Source organism: Sardina pilchardus, chromosome 16, assembly GCF_963854185.1.
Source record: "Sardina pilchardus chromosome 16, fSarPil1.1, whole genome shotgun sequence".
NCBI classification, from domain to species: domain Eukaryota; kingdom Metazoa; phylum Chordata; class Actinopteri; order Clupeiformes; family Clupeidae; genus Sardina; species Sardina pilchardus.
Genome location: NC_085009.1, coordinates 5,887,628 through 5,912,917, shown reverse-complemented (window position 1 = coordinate 5,912,917; position 25,290 = coordinate 5,887,628). Strand labels below are relative to the sequence as shown.

Here is a 25,290-nt window from a genome sequence, read left to right as displayed (position 1 = left end):
TCATTCGTTTTAAAGAAGAATGTATTTGCCCTTTTGCCGACCGGCTACGATTGGTCACAAATGCTGGCCTATTACGTGCAGAGGCAGTTTGAAAGACAACTGTTCTTCCCACCCACAGTCTTCAGCTCTGTGAATGGTCCGACCCCAGACTATACATTTCTGTATAGTTTGGCTTGCCAGGCTACTCCAACATTGGAAGTCAGAGTAAACATTGGTCATACTGTTATCCAGTTGTGTGCAGTGAGATTTTCGAATGCATGCTTGGTGCCGCCCCTCGAGTTGGCCCATTACATTATTCCTGGCCAGACCCTTAATCTCTCTAGATTATCAGGGTCTGGATTTTACAGGCTATGTAGGCGCATGCAACTGCAGGAAACTTGACAACACTTGCCAGAACACTGAAGAGGACTGCAAATAAGCTGTCCCTGTAACTTCTACATAGTTCAATGAATATCACCATGACCCATGGATCTTCCTGCTTTTTGATCTTATTTGATTAACAACTCAATAGATCTGATGATGTCCACATGCCTAAACTGCTAACCTGGTCTAGTACCACCAGCTGACTAAATAGGAAATGTCCCAGACATTGACACTTTGGTTAATTGGTCTGAAACTTTCTTAAATATTAGATACTATGATAAGGCTTGTACTGACATGCCTAAGTCACATGTCTGGTATAGCCCCCGCCCCTCCAAGCAGGTAGGCTGGAAGCAGATTTGTAGGATGACTACCAACTGTTATTGCATTGCACTGCATATCACAAAATGTATTTCACAAACTAAAAACTTGGAAGCGTATCATTGTACCCTACATGTTTGTGGTGAAATGCCACCAAGTGACTGCCATCAATGTAAAACATCACCCGACAAGAAGTGAGCAAGTGCTTCCAATGTAGAAAACAAAAACAAAGAGCACACACATGAGATATGTGCATTTGACAAACGCACATGTTGCTTTGTTAGATTTCAAAATGTCACAGGTTGTGCACCACAGGTGCTCGGGCCCGCCATCGCCGCTTGCGGCTATATTTAAAGTTTAAAGTAACTTTTTGTATTTGTTTGTACATTTTTATCCTCAAAACAAAATTAACAAAAGTAAATGCAGCCTTATAATACAGTATCAACAATAACAGTAATAATAATCATAATTGAGTAATTATTGAGAGCTAAAAACAACTATATTTGCAATATCTAAGCAGGTTCTTCACATTACTTCACAAATCTGAATATGGCATCCAATTGCCCATGTAGGAAAACCTACAAAAGCACATTCAATTCATATTTGTACCTTGTTTAGCCAAAAAGATATACTGAAAAATAGATTTCAGGCTGGAGGAGGCGGCCATTTTGAATCTCAATTTTGAGGCATTATGGGATATTTTTGAGCTTCATATACAGCAGATTTGGATTCAGCACCCTTTAATACCCTTAGAAAAGTTGTATAACATAAATAATCACAAAATGCCTTCGGGGTTCTGATTTTTTGAAAATTGACCCTGTCTATTGGCATTAGTCAAACATTCTAAATGGGAAGATTAATTATAATGGGTTTGAAATACGTACTTGATAGAGGACTACATAATTTTAATAATCTGACATTGTTTTCAATGTCAATAACCCTACAGTACAGCCAAAATTGATGGAAAAACTGCTGTAAAATGCTGTTACAAAGGAGTTAATAGGGAGTGAACTGGCTCTCCCTAAATGGGCTCTGCTTCAATGGAACAGTTGTTATAGTCAGGCAGCCATGGGGTCGGACCTGGTTTTGTCGGTTAAAGTTGTTTTTGCAGAATCTAGTAGACTAGGGGTACCTCTGTAAGATTTAAGGGGGTGCCCGGTGATATCCCTTGGGCAATTTTGTATATCAAGCCTTTCTTGTCCAATGTGTTGAATATAAGGCGGATATAGTACAGGTGAATGGGGTAAAAAAAATGAACAAGCAGATATCACTATAGCCCTTTTTCCATTAAAAAGTTAATTTGCTTTAAAAACGATGCGCATCAAAAGTTAGTGCGACACATGTGATGGAAAATGACTTCTATCGCTCTAACGTCGGTTTTGTCGTGATAAGTTAATTCGCTCGCCAGAGGTGGATTAAGTACGGGATAATGGACGACACGCCGTGCGGTTATGTAAGGGATAACGGCCGACGAGGTGACCGGTTCGATGGAAATAATGGCTAGGTGGAGGTCTAGAACTCCGGCGACGTGCGAACCGGTCGACCTCGAAGGCCGTTATCCCGCTTATCTCCCGTTTGTATTCATAACCTGTATATTTAGAACATAGTTCTATTCCACCGTTGCGTCCGTTAACATCGCTAAAACTGTCTTGACTGTGGGACTACTTTCCGCCACACATCAACTTTCTACTTTCAGGACAAAACTGCCGTTACTAGTTCTAAAATGGATGGTTGCTATGGCCAAAGGCCAGTCGTTAGTTCTAAATGGCTGGTTGCTACGGCCAAAAGCCAGTCGTTAGTTCTATCTCTCCCGTTGTCAAGCGGGCATATCCCAGGATTCTGATTAACTTTAACTTTGAAAGATCGCTATTTTTATAGCCTACATGGCATCCAACTAGCTACAATCCACCTCCGTCATATGCTACAATGTTACTATGGTTCTGCACGTCTGTATTTCAGCTTGAATATGTGGTAAATTTTCATGTACTGTAGGCCTCATGTGTTGCTGGGCAGGAGCAGAAGGATGATGACACACACACACACACACACACACACACACACACACACATACAGTACATACATACACACAAACACACACACACACACACACACAGCTGTGCGGTCATGTCCCGGTCATGAACCAGGCCCATTGTAGCCCCAGGGCTACTGTAGAGTAATTAAATCATTCAAGGGGCAGGCCAAGTGGCCTCATCCACGTATGATATAATTTTTATATTGATTGGAAGACAAGGGTCTCCTATTTACATAATGGGAAGACACTTGGGCAAGATTGGCCAGAAGTAAACAAAGGAGGTGTTGTGGGTACACTTAAAACCCCTCTCCCGAGGGGGGCCTCCTCAGAACGTGCGCACCTTCTCCCCAAGGCCTGGGTCGTGGACATCCCGCTGCAGAGGGCATCCATCATTCGTGACTCCTGCTCGGCAACACTTAGGCTCTGCTTGTTCAGAGTTGTGCCTTGGAGGACTCTGGGAATAAAGGCCACAAGCGGCTACTTCTCATCTCAGATCATTCTCCGCTGGTTTTGTTCAGAGTGCTAAGTTAGATTTAAAGTTAAGTTAAAGTCCGTGTTTTTTTTCCACGACAGATGCAACTTGACGGTTCATTTAAACTTCGCAACGAGTTTGGCGAATTAATATTCAAGTGTGATACGGGAACTACTTCAAAGGTAGCAGGTTATACGAAGTTAATGGCCACCCCAGCAGCCAATCAGAGAAGAGAATTCCATTGTTGAGGGAGATAATCAAAGTTAATGCACGTTCTAGACGGTGATACGGCCCGACGCGAAGCGGAGGGACGTTCCGTCTAGAAAAGTGCATTAACTTTGAATAACCGCACGGCGTGAAGTCCATTATCCCGCTTATTCCACTGTTGCAACTGCGTTGTGTTCGTTTCCGGTGCTAATTTAAATGTTTTAATCGCTAGAACTGTTTTGTTACTAGAACTACTTTTCCCAGACACATTTCAACTAATTTCTCAAACTGCGGTTACTAGTTCTAAATGGATGGTTGCTATGGCCAAAAGCCAGTCGTTAGTTCTAATCTCCCGTTGTCAAGCTGGCATATCCCAAGATTCTGATCAACGTTAACTTTGAAAGATTGCTATTTTTCTTAGCCTACTGCCACCGAACTAGCTAAATGACGGTGGGTTTCCACACAAGTTCAATTTCGCCTCGCGCCCATTGAAAATGAATAGGGAAGCGAAATTCGCTCCGGTAGGGCGAAATGAAGCGAATTCGCCTCATGGGGCGAATCAAAGTTGGCGATCTCCCAACTTTATGCAAATTTGAACCGCTCAGAGCAAATCAGAAGCCTGCGTTGTACACAGAGGCGGGAGTTACAAAAAAAATCAGAAAACAATGGCGGCAGCCCGGGGGTCGTAACTGGAAATATTAAATGTGAATTAAGGTTTCTCGACCACTTTTAATGGTTTATTTTGATACGGTTTATTGTTTATGTGCGACATAAATGTGTTCAGGACACACAGATCATTGTAGGTTAACGTAAGCTCTCTAACGGTAGAGTTAGCTTGTTAGCTAGTTGACCCATTATAACCTATTGAAAACACATAGCAGCTAAATCGCTAGCCCACTGAAATGAACTACTATCGTGTTTCTGTAACAACATGTCTTGTTGTCAACATAAAAACTTTAAAACGGATTGTTGTGTGTATGCCACTTGAACATAATTGGGCTAGATAAACCACTGGATATAATCTGAAGCACTAGACTGTCTCGCTAACTAACCACTAAGCTAACCTGTTGAGCTACTGTTGACCACCGTTTTCAACGAGTATCCTGCCTGTCACTCAACCGAAACGCTAGGTGTGCGACCACCCCCCTTGGGCGAAATTTTAACAGGCGTATTTCGCGTGGTGACATGCCCTGTGGAAACCCAGCGTGACACCTCTGTCATATGCTAAACGTTACTATGATCTGAACGTCTGTATTTTACAGCTTGTATGTAACGTGACAGTGCATTTAAACTTCACAACAAGTTTGGCGAATTAATATTCAAGCGTAATACGGTCAAAAACAATGGAACTACTTCATAGCCGTGCGTATATCTAAAGTTAGCCTATATCACGCCGCCATTTTGAATATTCGCTAGGTGTCGAGCTACTTCCGGTCAACACTGTCTTATGGAGAGTCCAATGTAATCGGAGCGATGTACAAGTTTACAAGGAATTTGCGGCATTTTCAAAAGATAAGTCTATCACAGGTGGAGGAAATTGTGGAACTCCACACGAAAACTAAGCGATCCAAACTGGACCGGGGATATTGTCCCATGTACAATTTATATATAATTATGAAGGCAAAGGTCAGTCGGCTAGCTAGACGGCTAATACCAGATAGCCAGATAGGCTACTAGATATAAGACACAACAGCTTGTAAATGCACTTCAATAAAGCAGCGTAACGAAACAAGTATCATGTACTTCTACTACACGTTCAATATTGGATTGTGGATATAAATCGTTCCATGAACAATCTGTATAGTTGTGAAGGTAATGTTGATGTCAGCTAGCTACATGGCTAACGTCAGATCAAAACCCATAGCTTGTATTGCACTTCAATAAAGCTGTGTAACAAAATTATTAAGTATTTTATGTGCATATCTTTGTATGGTCTTCAAAGTAGTAGGCCTGACGTTGTGAGATCATTGTGCTACCGATCTCTTAGAAAGATCGAGGAGCCGCAAACAAGGTGTTTTTAACATTGAATCTGTCAGGGGCAAAAGGAACAACGGCACCGAAATAACTATTGTTTACATACGCATCTCCATCAAAACGACTTGTCTAGAGCATGCATCAATAGCCTAATAGCTATAACAAACGCTATACTTACCCCGTGTTTCTTGTTAAACATCACTGAAGCCTAGTTGATTGATACACATTCCGTGCAACAATGTAAGACCTGGGCGACTTTGAGTATCTTGCAGTATTAATATGCACCTTCCTGTGTAGGCTAAACAGTAGTCTACAATAGGGAGCCTAACTTGCGAGTGTCCCTAAAAGGCAAGCTTACATAAAACGCCAAGCAGGTATATCATTTTTTAAGTGCCTTGTGTGCCTGTCTGTCCTTAATATGGTCATCATTTGTATGGTATCCAAAACATCTCCACATTGAAACACACCTAATTGGTAAATTGTTGCAACACTATGCAAGACAAATCTCTTATTTCTTTCACCAGAGTTTTAGTTGTTGTTCCACGAGTTCAGGTTCAGAGACTTTTGCTAATATGTTCCACTCACCCCACTACTACTGACACTAACTTCAGCCAGCAAGACCACGAAGGATATGCTATTTTGTGTGCTGCTGGTAGAGAATTTTGTGATCACATTGTTGCACAAGCCATGTGCTCAGGTAAACATAACTACACCAGTTGGTCATTTAAAAAAAACATTGGGAAGCTGCAAAGTGAGATCTACATTATACGGTATGCGCTACAAAGGTTAGTGTCAAAGTACCAACAAGACACATGTTTTATTGAAAAACGTGTGGACATTATAGAAATACAAAACATAGAAAAGTACACACAAAATGAACACAATGAACAAACTATAACCCAATTATCTATATATATGTGTGTATGTATGTACACTCTGAGCCACCTGTGAAGAGAGCAGGCTCAAAGCAAGTCATGAAGTCCTTGCTGCCAGGGGGAATAAGACCCGGCAGTGGTTGGCAGGGAGGATCCTCAAGGAAGCATGGCAAACCACAGCTATGAGGCAGGGGCTGGAGTACGTGGATCACTACGTGGATCTCTGGCAGGTCAAGGTTTCTTCTGTGGCTTTGTTGTGATCCATCTGGGAGCAAGGTTAGCTTGTGGTCACTAGCCTTCCCTTCCCTGGTGTGACAGTCACTGACACCAAGTCAGACATTTCCGAGGGGAGGACTTGGTGAGACGAATTACCTTCATTGATGTCCTGAAAGACAAATTAGACTTTTTTTTATCATTCCACATTCATGTACGTTTTTATCATTTCCACATTTATGAACATTTCTTCAATAATGTGTATGTGTGTGCATACATGCATGCATCTCTTGTTCAATTTGGTATTTTTCCATGTATTTTCTTGATTTTGGATTCAGTGATTATTTCTAGAAACTTCACATATTAGATTAGATTAGATTCAACTTTATTGTCGTTGCAAAAGTAAGTACAACGAAATGCAGTTTAGTATCAAACCAGTAGTGCAATCATTAAAAAGTGCTTATTTTCTTTATAGCAGTATACATATAGATAAAACACCAAATGCAGCTTGATTCATTATGTACATAAAGTGCATAGAGTAATCAGACAGTCCATATTAACAGAATTCTGTATAATAGTGCATTGATGAGGTGCATTTGATAAAGGGCAGTTATCATCGGTAGTCAGACCATCTCTAGTCCATGTGCAAGGGAGAGGGGGGCAGGGGCTACTGGTGGGTCTTGGTGTTGAGCAGTGTTATGGTGTTTCTGAGCCTGCTGGTGCAACTCCTAGGCTCCAGTAACGTTTCCCAGACGGGCGGTTGGAGAACAGTCCATGACTGGGATGTGTGTGGTCCCTGATGATTTTGTGTGCACGTTGCAGACACCGTGAGTGATGAAGATCAGTGATGGTTGGGAGTGATGTGTCAATGATTTTGTGGGAGTGTATGGGTGTGTGTATGCATAAGAGCAGGGAAGTAGAAATACTCACATGTCAACACAAGCACCTCCAGTTCCTTTATCCTCGTGTGAGCTTGCATCCAATGCACCTGATGCAAACACATAAACAAGTAGAGAAAAACTGTAAGCAACAATGCTAATTAATGAGGACAGTAAATTATGAGTGCTGTGTCACATACCACCACAAGAATATGTGTTTCAGTAAATATGTATTAACTATATGTGTATGGAATAATCTCTCGCTTTAAGCCTACCTTACAGATAGACTTTGACACGATTTGGGAAAAGATTGTTGAAAGATTGTAGTCTTTTAACGTATGCCCCTCATTCAAACTACTCAAAAGACTACAATCTTTCAAGAATCTTTCCCAAATCTTGTTAAAGTCTGTCAGTGTAAGGTAGGCTTTAGTTTTAAAAACACACTAACACAATATGCTGTCTAAACCGAGCTAACATTTCTAGCTATTCATGGGTCTCATCAGGTCTCTTTCCACAGGTGTATCAAATCAACCTAGATTATGAGTGCTGCGTTAGTGCACCTGTCGAAAGTGACCTAATGAAACCCATGAATATCTTTGCTTTGTTACTTAGGGCAATTTATTGGCTCTGTACACTAGATAGAGACAAAGTCCCGATGTCAAAAAGCAATTGTATTAACGTGTAACGTTAGCAGGCACCGAAATCCTGCCCTCCTCCGTGCACACACAGGCTGGTGTTTTCAGAAAAAAAGCTGGAAGCTAAAATCGACCTGAAACCGAGCAAACTGGCACACAGCAGTCGCCCACGGTTTTAAGAAGCTCAAAACACAGTTGCATGCATTGTATTTCTTACGTTTTGGTATGATTGAAGTGCTCATTAGTCGGTGCTTTTCTGACAGCTATGACAACGAAGAGATGGCAAGAAACACGTTCGCCAACCATAAGACAAACACGGAAGTTCGTCTATATCTAGTGCACAGAGCCAATAAAAACCTCCAAACAAACATAATATATTTGCAAATGTACATCTGGCTATTTATCTCCTTGCCAATTCATTTAACGCTACTCAATGGGGATAAAAACTTACCGGGACGGTCGTTCGTTAGTTCGTTGTCCGAAGCAAAGCTAGCTAAGCTAGCAACAGCAACATCTTCCTTTCCACACGGTTGGACTTCTCAAACAACCACAGTCCCTCGTTGTCGTCGTGAAAACAGACGTCCTGGCTTGGGATGTGTCAGAGACCGTTGAACAAACACAAGGCACTGTCTTATTTAACTCTACATGGCTTTTCTTAAAGCGCTAACGTTAGAAGCTAGCTATTCCGAACAGGTCGCTAATACGAAAATGCTATGCTACTGTAGCATTTAATATGAGAAGGGGAGATTTGTTATGAGTTACCATGGTGATGACTGGTGTGATTGAGGTTCCGGTGTGAGAGTGCGTGTGTGGGGTTGTTGTTAGTTGTGGTGAGCCGCCATTAAACGGAGAGCTTGTTGTCTCCTCCAAAAGAAGTATCGTATCAGTGTATGTTCTTAAGTGAGCCTTACCTCGGACGCTACATTGGTGACAGCGGTGTTTAAAAGGACTCGTGTTTTTCTTTCGAACTTTTTCCGGATTAATCGGAACACTGACAGATATTTTGTCATGGACAGCTTCAGCTACAGAACTTACCGCGACCACCGCGACTGGGATGAGGATGCAGTTAAGTTCAGTGCATCGCAACGCGCTGACACTGACGTGCTCAGTAGCAATATGAAGATTGAACTCCCCCCTCCCTTCAAGGGCGACGGCACGAAGTCGTTTGCAACATGGAGCAAGCAGTTTGAAGCAGCCGTGCGGGCGCACACAAGGGGAGGTACGGGAACACGCTATTTTGCTACTCTTACTACACTGCTACCAACTAGATTGGACGGGGCTGCATTTATTCTGTGGGACAGTTTACCATCTGATGTTCAAGGTGACTATGAGAGTGCAAAAGAAAGGCTATTGGATGCCTTTGGACAGAAACAATTTATTCTGTATTTCCAGACATGTCTGAATGCTCGCCCCAGGAATGCAAATGAAAGTTTAGAGGTGTATGCAGCCGAAATCTCAAGACTGGTGCTGGAGGCGTTTCCAGAGTATGATAAAGTTGCAAAAGATGGGGAAAAATTCCGCCGTTTTCTTGCAGGCCTTGACCCGGCCTTACAGACTAAGTGTCACGAGATGGGGGCCAGTAATTTAGAGGAGGCCATGGCAATTGCAGCACGCTGTGAGCGGGCAAGGCAGGCTCTGTGTGTGAATGCACAGGTTCCCCAAATGACCCCTCTGCATACCAATGTTTCAGCTTTGGATTCTGTTGACCGCAATTCTACAATGTCAGCCGGACTCCTGAGTGCGGTCGAACGTCTGTCTTTGAAAGTGGACAATCTACAGACGGAGTTGCGGGACATTAAAGGCAGTAGCCGCAGGGCAGGATACGACAGACCAGACACTTACCGTGCCAGGGGCAATGATCAACGTAGTCTCTCTCCATATCGATCATCACGCGGAGGCTGCAGGTGTGACTGTGGGGAGTATGGCTGCCGTTCAGCGGCTGCTGATTTCAATTCGAGGGGGCGTTCTCCACAGCGTTGGGGCAATTCACAGGCCCAGCCCTGGTCATCTCAGGAGAGGTTGGATGCTCGGACGACAGCAGCTGGACCCTGGACCTCTCGTGACACGGAGGGGAATTCCAGACGGGGGGTTAGGTTTCTGTCCCCGGGGCGCCGCTCTCCCTCCCCTGCACATACAAGACGAGAACAGGAAAACTGCTAGTGACTGGCGTCGTGGCCCAGACGCCAGTTTTGCCTGTGGAGGGCCATCGCCGCAATCCTGTTGACATGTCTGCTACTTTCCCTTGTAATAGCCAGACTTGTGGCGACCCTGTTAAGCACACGTCATATGTTAGAGGACTCATTGAGGGTTACGAGGTCACAGTTCTAATGGACACAGGTTCCAGTGTGTCACTGATCACAGACAGTTTCAGAATGTCTATCCCCTCACTTCGCAGACGTGTTTTGAATAAGCAGTACATACTAGCTAGGGCTGTCAATGGGCAACTATTAGACACACTGGGGACTCTGTCGCTGTCTATACATATGGGTAACGAGTGCTGGGAACAAGTGGTACATGTTGTACGTGACGCCACACAGAATGTGTTGCTGGGCTGGGACTTTTTGTGTCACCATCATGCCATTCTAGATATAGCCCAGGGCTCAATTCAGTTGAGAAACATTATCATTCCCCTGATGCGTACCAGTGACTTTGTCCCTGATTGTTGCAATGTTTCTGTTTCCACTGTTGTTACTGTACCTCCTCTCAGTGAGATGATTGTGGCAGTGCACTTAGAGACATCAGACAATACAGGGGCCCCTGTGTGCTCATATGTGGGCTACCTGGAACCTGAAATACGAGATAATAAGCAGCTGGTGATGGCCCGTACTGTTGCCCAGGTCAGTAATTGTAGGACTGTGGCCCGGCTGCTCAACCCCACCGAACAGACATTGACACTCCATCCGGGATCACACCTTGGCCTGTGCTATCATGTCAATGAAAGTGACCTTGCCACTCCAGTGGACGTGCGACAGTGCAGTGCAGCGGCTCCCTTTTTGCCTGATTTGTCTGATTCGCCTCTCACACCACAACAGAGGCAGAAGTTGGAGTCTTTGTTGCAGGAGCGCCAGGAGGTGTTCCGACCGGGACGCACACAACAAATAGCACGTGGCCCTATCAAGCACTACATCCGCACTGGCGACCATCCACCAGTTAAACAACGTGCCTACCGCACAGCTCCTGAGAAAAGGCGGGAAATTGACAGGCAGGTGCAGATTCTCTTGGAGGATGGGGTGATAGAGGAGAGCTGTAGTCCCTGGTCATCTCCTATAATTCTCGTGAAGAAAAAGAACAATTCATGGAGGTTTTGCGTGGATTATAGGAGGCTTAACTCTGTCACCATCAAAGACTCCCACCCTCTGCCGCGCATCGACGATACCTTGGATGCGTTGTCGGGAGCTACATGGTTTAGTACGCTTGATTTTTCGGACGGCTACTGGCAGGTGGAGGTAGCAGAAGAAGATCGTGAAAAGACGGCTTTCACAACGGGCCGTGGATTATACCAGTTCTGTTCCATGCCCATGGGTCTTACCAACGCTCCCGCTACGTTCCAGCGTTTTATGGAGCTGGTGTTGAAAGGCCTCCCCTGGAACATCTGCATGGTTTATTTGGACGATATACTTCTATACAGCCGCTCTTTTTGTGACCATCTCGCACACCTGGATGAGGTCCTTAAGAGGATAGAGGGAGCTGGACTGAGGCTGAACGCAAGGAAGTGCCACCTGGCCCGGGATCATGTTGTGTTCCTTGGCCATGTGATCTCACATGAAGGGCTACGCCCTGATCCACGCAACATCAAAAAGGTGCAGTCATGGCCTGTCCCACGGTCAGCAACGGAGGTACGTGCATTTCTTGGACTGAGCTCATACTACAGGAGGTTCATCCAGGGCTTTGCACAACGAGCTGCCCCACTTAACCATTTGATGGGCAAAGACGTGCCTTTTCAGTGGACGCCAGAGTGCCAGGCTTCATTTGACTTTTTGCGCGATGCCCTTTGCTCGGAACCAGTGATGGCTCATCCAGACTTTTCGCTGCCATTCGCATTATATACAGATGCATCCCAGGTGGCAGTGGGTGCTGTATTGGCTCAGAAGTCAGATGATGTTGAGAGAGTGGTGGGCTTTGCTAGTCACTCCCTCACAGCAGCAGAGCGGAAATGGTCTACCTTTGATAGAGAAATGTGGGCCATTGTGTGGGCTGTGCGTCACTTCAGACATTACCTGGGGCTTCAGTCGTTCACAATTGTAACTGACCATAGGCCCCTGCTTGGACTACGACGTCTCTCCCTGGCTAATGACAGAACAGGACGACGCACCAGGTGGGCCCTGGAACTTGACCCTTATGACTGGGAGATAGTTCATAAAGAGGGTTCACGACATGCGAATGCAGACGCCCTGTCTCGCCGACGGTCCTCGGATGATGACATTGATGCTGCCAGTCAGGCCCCTCCCATGAACATACATGTTGCAACGCAAACTGATGTTGCCAGCAGTGTTCCTGCTGTGTGTATAGTAGACACTCCTCTTCAGGTTCCTGTCAGTCCATTGGCAGGTGAGCAGCCTTCCCAGCCAGAGTCTGACACTGAACCAGACCACCGTATGCTGTACTCCTTGTCTCAGGATGGCACCTCAATCGAAGACATGCAGAGAAATGACACTGATATCAGCGTGGTGATGTCATGGGTGGAGAGTGGCCAAAGACCCCTGAGGTGGAAGGTGAAAAAGGCCCCTCTGACAGTGAGGCGGTTGTGGAGTGAGTTCCCAGCTCTTACCTTGGTTGATGGACTGCTATGCCGCATGCTGGAGCAACCTGGGGTTGGGCAGATAGCACAAACAGTCATTCCAGCTGCACTGGTCCCAGAGCTCCTGAGGCAGCTGCATGGAGGCCCACTTGTGGGTCATCTGGCCTTTGAAAAGGTCCTGGCACGAGCACGGCGTATGTGTTTTTGGCCTAGCATGCACCGTGACATACGGAAGTGGTGTGAGGAGTGCTATGCATGCCAGAGGAGGAAGTCACCTGTTCCTAAATACCAGGCACCTTTGATGAGCTCGCAGGCAGTAAGACCTTTCCAGCGGGTGGCTGCGGACATTTTAGAGCTGCCTGTGACATCACGGGGAAACAGATATGTGCTGGCTGTAGAAGACTATTATACCAAATATGTCAACTTGTATGCCATCCCTGACCAGACAGCACTGACAGTGGCCTCTTGTCTGTTTAATGAATATGTTATGGAACATGGAGTAATGGAGACATTGCATACAGATATGGGGAGGCAGTTTGAGTCTGAGCTAGTCAGGAACATGTGTCAGCTACTGGGCATAAAAAAGACTCGCACTACGCCATACAACCCTCGCTCAGATGGCATGGTCGAAAGACTGAATCGAACTGTAATTGACCAGTTGGCAAAGACCCTTCTCTCCTGTGAAGGGGAGTGGGACTCTTTTCTGAAACAGGTCGCTTTTGCCTACAACACTAGTGTGCATGCCAGCACAGGGTTCACCCCTTTCTTCCTCACCCATGGCAGAGAAGCGAGGATCCCAGCTGATGTGCTCCTTGGTCCTCCGACAGGGACAGGCTGGGGAAATGCTTGCCCAGCGAGTTTTGCTGCCTCCCTCAGGGCAGGATTGGAAACTGCTTTCAAGAGAGCCACAGACAATGCGACTGTGGCACAGGAGCGTCAGAAGGCCCACTATGATGTTCACATGAGACACCGTCCATATGACGTTGGAGACCTTGTGTGGCTACACGACCCTACAGAGAGCCGTCTCAAGTTGGCTCCTCATTGGAAGGGGCCCTACAGAGTGCAGGGACGTTTGGATGTCTCGGGTGAAGTTGGTGTCACCTACGAACTGGCAAGTCCATTAGAGGGTAACTCTCCCCGTGTGAGGGCTCATTATAACCGACTGCGCCCATACACCTTACCGTGGCCTGTCTCTCCCAGGGGCCTACCTGTGGCTGCTGGCCCCCCAGCATCTCCTGTGGATGACCTGGAGAGCACCAGCACAGCCCTCCCGGAGCATGTGGAAGATCTGGATCCTGACCAACCTGCTGTGAGTGGCGGGTTTTCATCGCCTGCTGATGAGAGGACCTCAAGAGCTGGAAGAGTTCTCCAACTCCCGCAGCGACTAAGGGACTTCGTCATGGACTGACATCACGACGGGACACACATGCACGTTCTCTCTCTCTCTCTCTCTCTCTCTCTCTCTCTCTCTCTCTCTCTCTCTCTCTCTCTCTCTCTCTCTCTCTCTCTCTCTCTCTCTCTCTCAACCCACCCTCTTGCTTGTTCTGTTACACAATACTCAGGGCAGAATGTTTTGATCTGTTTTATTGTAGCTTTAAGGGGCGGGGCAAGTTCAGTGTGATGTGTAGTGATGTGTAACTGCTTTGGAGTTATTATATCGTGGATGTGAGTTTATGACAGGATGTGTGTTTTTTTTTTCTCACTCTGTCTTTCTTCGATTTTGTTCTTTCTTAAGAAACGAGGACGTTCCTTTTTGATGGGGGGGAAGAATGTAGCATTTAATATGAGAAGGGGAGATTTGTTATGAGTTACCATGGTGATGACTGGTGTGATTGAGGTTCCGGTGTGAGAGTGCGTGTGTGGGGTTGTTGTTAGTTGTGGTGAGCCGCCATTAAACGGAGAGCTTGTTGTCTCCTCCAAAAGAAGTATCGTATCAGTGTATGTTCTTAAGTGAGCCTTACCTCGGACGCTACACTACAAACAACTGTGACATTATAGACGTTAAATAGTGTTCCCTCCTCCCTCTTCGTGGCTTGAATCCATTTTCTTCGACGGCCCACATCAAGGAGAAATGTACGAAAGCAAAAAGCGGGATGTTTTTGTTTGATACCGGTTCACAGAGTTTTATTACACCACCTCTAGCTTCTCTGCTCCCCCGTGGTCATTCACTATGAACGGCTATTACCCTGACCGGAAGTTTAGTTCCAGGGACCGGAAAGGAAAGCCGAAAGACGCCATTTTAGCGTGAGATAGGCTACATTAGCTCAACCGAGCAGTGGAATAAGGAGAGTTAAATCGATATAAATGTGATGGAAAAGGTTTGTAGCGATATAAGTTACTGTGACGCCTGCTCAGAATGTTCACAAAGTCTGCGCTAAAATCTGAATTCTATCTCGCGCATTCAAAGACCACACAATGGTGTACCATTTGCTACCTTTGATAAATTCGCTAGAAGTGTTCAATTCGCTACAACTGTTGATGGAAAACCATCTAGCGCAGTAGAAATATGCGCATTAGCCTATCTCACGCTAAAATGGCGTCTTTCGGCTTTCCTTTCCGGTCCCTGGAACTAAACTTCCGGTCAGGGTAATCGCCGTTCATAGTGAATGACCACGGGGGAGCAGAGAAGCTAGAGGTGGTGTAATAAAACTCTGTGAACCGGTATCAAACAGAAACATCCCGCTTTTAGCTTTCGTACATTTCTCCTTGATGTGGGCCGTCGAAGAAAATGGATTCAAGCCACGAAGAGGGAGGAGGGAACACTATTTAACGTCTATAATGTCACTTGTTTGTAGCATAGCATTTTCGTATTAGCGACCTGTTCGGAATAGCTAGCTTCTAACGTTAGCGCTTTAAGTAAAGCCATGTAGAGTTAAATAAGACAGTGCCTTGTGTTTGTTCAACGGTCTCTGACACAACCCAAGCCAGGACGTCTGTTTTCACGACGACAACGAGGGACTGGGGTTGTTTGAGAAGTCCAACCGTGTGGAAAGGAAGATGTTGCTGTTGCTAGCTTAGCTAGCTTTGCTTCGGACAACGAACTAACGAACGACCGTCCCGGTAAGTTTTTATCCCCATTGAGTAGCGTTAAATGAATTGGCAAGGAGATAAATAGCCAGATGTACATTTGCAAATATATTATGTTTGTTTGGAGGTTTTTATTGGCTCTGTGCACTAGATATAGACGAACTTCCGTGTTTGTCTTATGGTTGGCGAACGTGTTTCTTGCCGTCTCTTCGTTGTCATAGCTGTCAGAAAAGCACTGACTAATGAGCACTTCAATCATACCAAAACGTAAGAAATACAATGCATGCAACTGTGTTTTGAGCTTCTTAAAACCGTGGGCGACTGCTGTGTGCCAGTTTGCTCGGTTTCAGGTCGATTTTAGCTTCCAGCTTTTTTTCTGAAAACACCAGCCTGTGTGTGCACGGAGGAGGGCAGGATTTCGGTGCCTGCTAACGTTACACGTTAATACAATTGCTTTTTGACATCGGGACTTTGTCTCTATCTAGTGTACAGAGCCAATAAATTGCCCTAAGTAACAAAGCAAAGATATAGAGAGCCGAAGTCCCGCCCCTTCCGTTTGCCTCCATGGGACCTATCTTTGGATTTTTTTTTAATGGCAGTCAATGGAGAAATATAAATTATTTTCTGGTCCCGATTGTCTTGTGCCTTGAATTACCCATATGATGTTTGTCAATTTTAATGACAATTTTTCATGTAAAGACATTTGAAAAGTATGTTGTAACTAGTGAATTACAACATTGTGAAAGATCGTGTTTCCAACGACTACAAACACATCAGTCGCGTTAGTGACGTTAGACCAATTCACAGCCACGGGCGCCAGCAACAGGTCTTATTTGAGCTTCCCCCTTGCCGATGAAAATATCATGAGTCAGAGGATTAAACACACCAGATAAGTTGTATTTCATTCATAGACTGTACAAACACTGCTGTTAAGTGACTTAGCTGGCAGCAAGATGTAACCGTTAACTAGCATAGTAGCTAGCTAACTAGCCAGCCTCTCGTTTGCTAGTTGGTGACGTGCATCGCTTGAGACAAGAGATGTAGTCCACTGAACGGATTCGCACAAAACTTACATAACTTTTAAAGTCTAACGAAAAACAGAACTTTATTAATGTGGAAAATTATCTTTTAAATTCCCACACATCATATGTGAAATGCACGGTCCAACTCGAACGGGACCAAAAAATAATTGTTATCTCTCCATTGACTCCCATGCATTAAAAATCGAAAAATAGGTCCCATAGACCGGAAGTAGAAGGGCGGGACTTCGGCTCTCTATTCATGGGTTTCATTAGGTCACTTTCGACAGGTGCACTAACGCAGCACTCATAATCTAGGTTGATTTGATACACCTGTGGAAAGAGACCTGATGAGACCCATGAATAGCTAGAAATGTTAGCTCGGTTTAGACAGCATATTGTGTTAGTGTGTTTTTAAAACTAAAGCCTACCTTACACTGACAGACTTTAACAAGATTTGGGAAAGATTCTTGAAAGATTGTAGTCTTTTGAGTAGTTTGAATGAGGGTGTGACAGAGCGCACCGCGTCTGTCACGCAAGCGGGCGCATTCCCGCCAGTAAGAACAATGGGAACGGAGTTTGCGCTTGAAACAGACATTACATACAGTACACTCATACAGGAGACAAAGAAATTAAATGTTCAAATGCATATGTTGGAAAGGAAGGAATAACTATGTATTGTGCCATGGTATGATGTGAAGAAATAGCGAATAGGCTGTGCGCTAAACATGGCTTTATTTCAGTAGCGGGGGATGCAAGGCATAATGTCGGGACAGTGGTGGCGGGTTTCGTGCGCGCAGAATTTATATCTTAAATGAAACCGCGGTGACTGTACCAATGTTTGTCTGTGTATGGTGTATTGTGTATTGTGTGTTCACCTTACCTGATGGCGACCTGTCTTCCGGGGTGCTGGGGTGCAACAAGAATGTCGGAGGTGAGACCGATTTAAAGGGACGGGGCGCGCTCCCATAAGGGAAGCGCTCATAGAGACAGGGGTGTTTCAGTTGTTTTGTTTTATTCGTGATTTTGGGGGACTGTAGTAATGTATTGATGATTGCACATGAATGTTATAAAGTAATGTGTTGTGCGCATATAGTGTGTAGCCTAAGAGAATATGGGGTTGCGCTGATTGATTGTTTGTTCTGTTTGGTTGGCGCCAATGGAATATAATGGTATGGAGCGTTTCAGTCTGGGATGGCCTCTGTCGTGAGAGGGTACATTGTGTTATGTATGGTGCGTGAAGGGCCTAGCTATTGGGCATTGTCCCATGTTTTGTTTTTCGTTTGATCAGTGTTTTTTTGTTTATGTTGAATGTCTAACCTACCGGTAGCCTAATAAAAAAGGAAGTTATCTTCTACTTTTGCATCTCGACCTGAGTCTATACATCCGACGGACACATTACTACATTTGGTGGCAGCGGAAAAAACAACAAGTGTCTAAGACCAGGCGGAGATGTCAAAGTAAAATGGGTCCAAAAGCACACAAAAAGAAAGACGACGGGACCGAGGCGAAAAGCGCTGATGACCAGACGCAGGACGAGGGGGAAACACTGGACAATCTTCAAGCAATGTTTATGCAATTTATGCAGCAACAAAAGCAACAAGAAGAACGCTATGTTCGAGAACAAGCAAGACAAGAACAGCGATGGAAGAATATGTCGCAACAATTTGCCCTCCTGCAAGGCGAAGTCCAGCGAGAAAGACAGGAGAGAGGAAGAGGACTCTCCACGTCGGCGCCAGTATCCAGAGCCCCAAGTCCAGCTCGAGGTACGCCGATCTGGGATGGAGGGCCAGGGACCGGGAGTGCAGCAGCAGCAGCAGCGACAGCGGCAGCGGCGGCAGCAGCAGCGACGGCAGGTCGGACAGCGGCACCTACTCCAGCAGCAGCGGCAGGTCCAGTGGCAACATCTACTACAGCAGCAACAGGGGTCCAAGCAGCGGCAGCGGTGACGGCTCCAGCAGCAATAGGGGTCCAAGCAGCGGCAGCGGTGACGGCTCCAGCAGCAACAGGGGGCCAAGCAGCGGCAGCGGTGACGGCTCCAGCAGCAACAGGGGGCCAAGCAGCGGCAGCGGTGACGGCTCCAGCAGCAACAGAGCAGGATCGGCAGTTCACCAAATGGAAGGGTCCAAAAATGCAACGCCTCACGGGGGACGAGGATATTGAGCACTTTCTGGCTACTTTTGAACGAATTGCAGCCATCAGTCAGTGCCCAAAGGCTGAATGGGCATTAAACCTGGTACCGTTGCTTACGGGGAAGGCGAGAACAGCTTACTTGGCTATGGATATTACAGATTCATGGGACTATGACAAAGTCAAACAAGCTATCTTGGAGAAATACGAAATACATTCAGATACATACAGACACCAGTTTCGTAACTCTCCAGTACTGCCTGGTGAATCGCCCAGGGAGCTGTTCACTAGGCTGAAGGAGCTGTTCAACAAGTGGGTGTGTCCTCAGGCACACTCAAAAGAGGAGATCGGAGACATGCTCGTCCTGGAGCAGTTCCTCCGGATGGTCAACAGTGAGGTCTGCCTATGGATCAAAGAACATAACCCCAGGTCGACCAGAGAAGCCGTGCTTTTAGCAGAGGACTTCATTACAGCACGGCGGGGACAGAAACCATACCAGCTGGGGTGGGTAAGAGAGCCTAATGTTCAAAGATCAGTCAGAAATGAGGGTGGGCAGGAGGTCTCAACAAAAAGTGTTAAACTAAATACTGATGATGCTAAATGTTATTATTGCGGACAGATAGGACACATTAAACCTAACTGCCCCAGTAGAAAGACTAAGCAAACCCATATGTTATGTGCCTCAGCAGAGGGAAGGTGGGGACTCTGTTGGGTGGGAATCCATGACCATGGTTAAAGTGAATGGTAAGCAGCTAGAAGCACTGATTGATACAGGCAGCAGCCAAAGCCTGATTAGTGGTAAGTGGCTAGCACAAGAGAAGGTTCACACAGACAAGAACTTGGTCATACGTTGTATCCATGGTGATGAAGTAGCGTACCCCACAGCAGAGGTTTACCTGGAAGTGGAGGGAGTGTCTTACCTAGTCACAGTTGGAGTAGCTGATAACTTACCCTACCAGGTGGTGCTAGGGAAAGATATTCCTGGGTTAGCCTCCTTAGTTGAGACAGAGAAAAGCTGTAACATGGCAATAACACGGGCACAAAGTAAGGCAGGGGCTACGGCTAGTTCATGGGAGTCATTACCTTTTCCTGGGGGCTCACGTCCAAAACCCAAGAGTCAAAGGAGGAGAGAGAAGTTCCAGGGAACACAGCTAAAAGAAAGTGATCCACAGCCTACTTTAAGTGCAGAGTTTGATAGGGCCATACCAACTGATATCAGACAGTTACAGAGGGAAGACACCTCAGTCCAGCCTTTGTTTAAAGACCTGGTGGAGGATGACAAGGGTGATGCACTAGGGCCCAAGTTCAAGCTCGAGGGGGGCATTCTGTATCGCCATGGGGAAGAGGGAGAACAGTTAGTACTTCCCAAAAACTTGCGTCAGTTGGTCATGGAGCTAGGTCACTCAAGTGGATGGGGTGGGCACCTAGGCCAGAACAAGACCTGGGAAAGAATAGTGGATAGGTTCCACTGGCCCAACATGTACACTGACATAGTGAACTTTTGCAAAACTTGCCCACAATGCCAGGAGACTGCACCCAACAAGAAAAGAGATCGAGCACCATTAGTGTCTATGCCAGTGATAGATGTCCCATTTAGCAGGGTGGCTATGGACATTGTCGGGCCACTAGAGCGTAGCCGCAAAGGCAACAGGTACATCCTAGTGATCATGGACTACGCAACAAGATACCCTGAGGCGTTCCCACTGAGGGATGTGCGGGCTAGACAAGTGGCCAATGCATTCCTCCAGTTAGTGTCCAGGGTGGGCATACCCAAGGAGGTTCTTACAGACCAAGGGACAAACTTTACATCGAAGCTGATGAAGCAGGTGTATCAGTATCTGGGTATAAAAGGCCTGAAAACAACACCATATCACCCCCAGACAGACGGCTTAGTTGAGCGGTTTAATAAGACTCTTAAAAGCATGCTCAGGAAGTTTGTCACAGAGACTGGCTCGGATTGGGATGAGTGGCTGCCCTACCTCCTCTTTTCATATAGGGAGGTTCCTCAGGCTTCTACAGGCTTCTCACCTTTTGAGCTGCTCTATGGGAGAAAAGTGAGGGGGCCATTGGATGTTCTCAAAGAAGCCTGGGAGGGTGAGCAGCCAGAGCAGAGAATGAACATTTTGTCCTATGTCCTGAGAATGCGAGACAGGATGCAGCAGCTGACAGAGCTGGTAAAGGAGAACATGCAGGCAGCGCAGACCAAGCAAAAGAGGTGGTACGACGCTGTAGCGACGGACAGGGCCTTTAAACCAGGGCAAAAGGTGCTACTGTTGCTACCTACCTCAGAGAGCAGCCTGTTAGCCAAGTGGCAGGGGCCTTATGAGGTCCTTAGCCGAGTAGGAAAGGTCACGTACATGATCGCCACCCCCGGGAAAAAGAAAAAGAACCAAATCTTCCACATCAACATGCTCAGGGAGTGGCAGGCCAGGGAGCATCCTGTGGGGCAGCAGCTGTTTGCCAGGGCAGTGGGGGAAGAAGAGGAAGTGGAGGAACAATATTTTCCAGTGGCGCAGACCAAGGGGGCAGGGGTCGAGCTGTCCCACCTCTCCAAGGCACAGCAGGAGGAGCTGAGGGCCTGTATTCCAGCAGGAGTGTTCAGTGAGGCCCCAGGCCAGACTAGTCTGGTGGAGCATCAGATTCAGGTGAAGTCACCAGGGCCAGTGAGGCTCCCATGTTACCGCATGCCGGCTCAACTTCTGCCTAAGATCAAACAAGAAATTGAGGATATGCGGGAGATGGGTGTCATAGAGCCATCCACCAGCGAATGGTCCAGTCCTATTGTCCTTGTCCCCAAGAAAGATGGAACACTGAGGTTCTGTATGGATTTCAGAAAACTGAACTCAATCTCTTCGTTCGACCCTTACCCAATGCCTAGGGTGGACGACTTGATCGACCACCTAGGCAATGCCAAGTTCCTGTCAACCCTGGATCTGAGCAAGGGGTACTGGCAGGTGCCATTGGCGGAGGGCTCAAAGCAATTCACAGCCTTCCGGACACCTTTTGGATTTTACCAGTTTGCTTATATGCCTTTTGGCCTACAGGGGGCAGCAGCAACATTTCAACGTCTTATGGACCAGGTGCTGGACGGGGCCAGGGACTACGCATCAGCATACATTGATGATGTGGTGATCCACAGCCAGTCCTGGGAACAGCACCTGGTTCATGTGCGGGATGTGATGGGGCGGCTGAAAAGAGCAGGCCTGACTGTCAATCCCCAAAAGTGTGCCTTAGCCCAGGCAGAGGTGCACTATCTGGGCTACATCATCGGAGGGGGGACTGTCAAGCCGCAAGTGGGGAAGGTCAGTGCTATCCTGGAGACACCTGTGCCAACCACCAAGCGCCAAGTCCGGGCCTTTCTGGGCATGGTGGGGTGGTATAGGCGCTTCATACCACAGTTCTCCAGCAGGGCAGCAGCACTGATCGACCTTACACGGAAGTCCAGCCCTAATCGTGTGCAGTGGTCAGAGCACTGTGCTATGGCCTTTGATGATCTACGGGGTTGTTTAACCAAAAGTCCAATTTTGCAGAGTCCAGACTTTTCACAGCCCTTTCTGGTGCAGACTGATGCATCAGGGGTGGGGCTGGGAGCCGTCCTGTTGCAGGGAGAGCCGGGGGAGCAGAAACCGGTGGTCTTCCTCAGCAGGAAGTTATTTCCCAGAGAGCAAAGGTACTCAACGTTTGAAAAAGAGTGCCTGGCCATCAAATGGGCGTTGGACTCATTGAAGTACTATCTTGTTGGAAAGGACTTTACACTGGAGACGGACCATCGGGCCCTTCAGTGGCTCGATCGGATGAAGGACACAAACTCACGGGTAACGCGGTGGTACCTGTCCCTACAGCCGTACAGATTTGTTGTGCGGTACAGGGCCGGGGTCGAGAATGTGACTGCAGACTACCTGTCAAGGGTCTTCGGGGACGAAGACTCTTGAGGGGGGGGTTATGTGACAGAGCGCACCGCGTCTGTCACGCAAGCGGGCGCATTCCCGCCAGTAAGAACAATGGGAACGGAGTTTGCGCTTGAAACAGACATTACATACAGTACACTCATACAGGAGACAAAGAAATTAAATGTTCAAATGCATATGTTGGAAAGGAAGGAATAACTATGTATTGTGCCATGGTATGATGTGAAGAAATAGCGAATAGGCTGTGCGCTAAACATGGCTTTATTTCAGTAGCGGGGGATGCAAGGCATAATGTCGGGACAGTGGTGGCGGGTTTCGTGCGCGCAGAATTTATATCTTAAATGAAACCGCGGTGACTGTACCAATGTTTGTCTGTGTATGGTGTATTGTGTATTGTGTGTTCACCTTACCTGATGGCGACCTGTCTTCCGGGGTGCTGGGGTGCAACAAGAATGTCGGAGGTGAGACCGATTTAAAGGGACGGGGCGCGCTCCCATAAGGGAAGCGCTCATAGAGACAGGGGTGTTTCAGTTGTTTTGTTTTATTCGTGATTTTGGGGGACTGTAGTAATGTATTGATGATTGCACATGAATGTTATAAAGTAATGTGTTGTGCGCATATAGTGTGTAGCCTAAGAGAATATGGGGTTGCGCTGATTGATTGTTTGTTCTGTTTGGTTGGCGCCAATGGAATATAATGGTATGGAGCGTTTCAGTCTGGGATGGCCTCTGTCGTGAGAGGGTACATTGTGTTATGTATGGTGCGTGAAGGGCCTAGCTATTGGGCATTGTCCCATGTTTTGTTTTTCGTTTGATCAGTGTTTTTTTGTTTATGTTGAATGTCTAACCTACCGGTAGCCTAATAAAAAAGGAAGTTATCTTCTACTTTTGCATCTCGACCTGAGTCTATACATCCGACGGACACATTACTACAGAGGGGCATACGTTAAAAGACTACAATCTTTCAACAATCTTTCCCAAATCGTGTCAAAGTCTGTCTGTAAGGTAGGCTTAAAGCGAGAGATTATTCCATACACATATAGTTAATACATATTTACTGAAACACATATTCTTGTGGTGGTATGTGACACAGCACTCATAATTTACTGTCCTCATTAATTAGCATTGTTGCTTACAGTTTTTCTCTACTTGTTTATGTGTTTGCATCAGGTGCATTGGATGCAAGCTCACACGAGGATAAAGGAACTGGAGGTGCTTGTGTTGACATGTGAGTATTTCTACTTCCCTGCTCTTATGCATACACACACCCATACACTCCCACAAAATCATTGACACATCACTCCCAACCATCACTGATCTTCATCACTCACAGTGTCTGCAACGTGCACACAAAATCATCAGGGACCACACACATCCCAGTCATGGACTGTTCTCCAACCGCCCGTCTGGGAAACGTTACAGGAGCCTAGGAGTTGCACCAGCAGGCTCAGAAACACCATAACACTGCTCAACACCAAGACCCACCACTAGCCCCTGCCCCCCTTTCCCTTGCACATGGACTAGAGATGGTCTGACTACCGATGATAACTGCCCTTTATCAAATGCACCTCATCAATGCACTATTATACAGAATTCTGTTAATATGGACTGTCTGATTACTCTATGCACTTTATGTACATAATGAATCAAGCTGCATTTGTTGTTTTATCTATATGTATACTGCTATAAAGAAAATAAGCACTTTTTAATGATTGCACTACTGGTTTGATACTAAACTGCATTTCGTTGTACTTACTTTTGCAACGACAATAAAGTTGAATCTAATCTAATCTAATCTAATATGTGAAGTTTCTAGAAATAATCACTGAATCCAAAATCAAGAAAATACATGGAAAAATACCAAATTGAACAAGAGATGCATGCATGTATGCACACACATACACATTATTGAAGAAATGTTCATAAATGTGGAAATGATAAAAACGTACATGAATGTGGAATGATAAAAAAAAAGTCTAATTTGTCTTTCAGGACATCAATTAAGGTAATTCGTCTCACCAAGTCCTCCCCTCGGAAATGTCTGACTTGGTGTCAGTGACTGTCACACCAGGGAAGGGAAGGCTAGTGACCACAAGCTAACCTTGCTCCCAGATGGATCACAACAAAGCCACAGAAGAAACCTTGACCTGCCAGAGATCCACGTAGTGATCCACGTACTCCAGCCCCTGCCTCATAGCTGTGGTTTGCCATGCTTCCTTGAGGATCCTCCCTGCCAACCACTGCCGGGTCTTATTCCCCCTGGCAGCAAGGACTTCATGACTTGCTTTGAGCCTGCTCTCTTCACAGGTGGCTCAGAGTGTACATACATACACACATATATATATAGATAATTGGGTTATAGTTTGTTCATTGTGTTAATTTTGTGTGTACTTTTCTATGTTTTGTATTTCTATAATGTCCACACGTTTTTCAATAAAACATGTGTCTTGTTGGTACTTTGACACTAACCTTTGTAGCGCATACCGTATAATGTAGATCTCA

The 25,290-nt window shown here is 46.1% G+C and overlaps 2 long non-coding RNA genes across 2 annotated transcripts; one reads left to right on the top strand and one right to left on the bottom strand.

Annotated features, from left to right (window-relative positions):
- Positions 1–6,082: 6,082 nt before the first annotated feature.
- On the bottom strand, positions 6,083–8,516 carry LOC134060177 (uncharacterized). Its single transcript, XR_009935137.1, has 3 exons — positions 8,419–8,516; positions 7,385–7,442; positions 6,083–6,626 (listed from the first exon to the last, which is right to left on the bottom strand). It is a non-coding gene; the product is annotated as an uncharacterized LOC134060177 (long non-coding RNA).
- Positions 8,517–15,510: 6,994 nt separating this feature from the next.
- LOC134060251 (uncharacterized) lies at positions 15,511–25,128 on the top strand. Its single transcript, XR_009935150.1, has 3 exons — positions 15,511–15,765; positions 23,959–24,016; positions 24,781–25,128. It is a non-coding gene; the product is annotated as an uncharacterized LOC134060251 (long non-coding RNA).
- Positions 25,129–25,290: the final 162 nt, after the last annotated feature.